General features: G+C 35.5%; 1 non-coding gene across 1 annotated transcript; it reads left to right on the top strand.

The window, feature by feature from the left end:
* LOC130972723 (small nucleolar RNA R71) lies at nt 1-104 on the top strand. The gene has a single exon (XR_009083885.1). It is a non-coding gene; the product is annotated as a small nucleolar RNA R71 (small nucleolar RNA).
* Nucleotides 105-1339: the final 1235 nt, after the last annotated feature.

Genomic DNA, 1339 nt, shown 5'->3' with positions numbered 1-1339 from the left:
ATGTCAGATGGACATTTTTTGATCAATTGTTTGTATCTTTCCCAAGCTTCATAGAGGGATTCTCCATCCTTCTGTCTGAAGGTTTGGACTTCCACTCTAAGCTTACTCAATTTTTGAGGTGGAAAGAACTTTGCCAAGAAGGCATTGACTAGCTTTTCCCATGAGTCCAGGCTTTCTTTAGGTTGTGAGTCCAACCATGTCCTAGCTCTGTCTCTTACAGCAAAAGGGAATAGCATAAGTCTGTAGACCTCAGGGTCAACCCCATTAGTCTTGACAGTGTCACAGATTTGCAAGAATTCAGCCAAAAACTGATGAGGATCTTCCAATGGAAGTCCATGGAACTTGCAATTCTGTTGCATTAGAGAAACTAATTGAGGCTTAAGCTCAAAGTTGTTTGCTCCAATGGCAGGGATAGAGATGCTTCTCCCATAGAAGTCGGGAGTAGGTGCAGTAAAGTCACCCAGCACCTTCCTTGCATTGTTTGCATTGTTGTTGTTTTCGGCTGCCATGTTTTCTTCTTTGAAGATTTCTGTTAGGTCCTCTACAGAAAGTTGTGCCTTAGCTTCTCTTAGCTTTCGCTTCAAGGTCCTTTCAGGTTCAGGGTCAGCTTCAACAAGAATGCCTTTGTCTCTGCTCCTGCTCATATGAAAGGAAAGAGAACAAGAAAATGTGGAATCCTCTATGTCACAGTATAGAGATTCCTTGAGGTGTCAGAAGAACAGAAAAATAGAAGAAAGAGGTAGAAGAATTCGAACTTAATCAGATAGAGTTCGAATTGTGCATTGAGAAGGAGTGGTACTCCATAAATAGAAGGATGTGGGAAGAGGGGAAGAGGATTTTCGAAAATTAAGTTAAAGAATTTGAAAACATTTTGAAAAACACTAATTAATTTTCGAAAATAAGAGTGGGAAAGAAATCAAGTGATTTTTGAAAAAGATTTTGAAATTAGAAGTCAAAAAGATTTGATTGAAAACTATTTTGAAAAAGATGAGGTTAAGAAGATATGATTGATTTTAAAAATATGTGATTGAAAAAATATGATTTGAAAACAATTTTAAAAAAAAAGATTTGAAAAAAAATTAATGACTTGCCTAACAAGAAAAGATATGATTCAAACATTAAACCTTTCTCAACAGAAAAGGCAACATACTTGAAATGTTCAATCAAATCATTAATTGTTAGCAAGTATCTTTGAAAAAGGAAAGAAATTGATTTTGAAAACATTTGATTGAAAAGATATGCTTTGAAAAAGATTTGATTTTGAAAAACTTTGAAAACTTGAAAAAAATTGATTTGAAAACAAAATCCTCCCCCTTGTGCCATCCTGGCGTTAAACGCC

Source organism: Arachis stenosperma, chromosome 3, assembly GCF_014773155.1.
Source record: "Arachis stenosperma cultivar V10309 chromosome 3, arast.V10309.gnm1.PFL2, whole genome shotgun sequence".
NCBI classification, from domain to species: Eukaryota; Viridiplantae; Streptophyta; class Magnoliopsida; order Fabales; family Fabaceae; genus Arachis; species Arachis stenosperma.
Note: the sequence above shows the minus strand (reverse complement) of the source record. Positions and strands in the feature narration are given on the sequence as shown.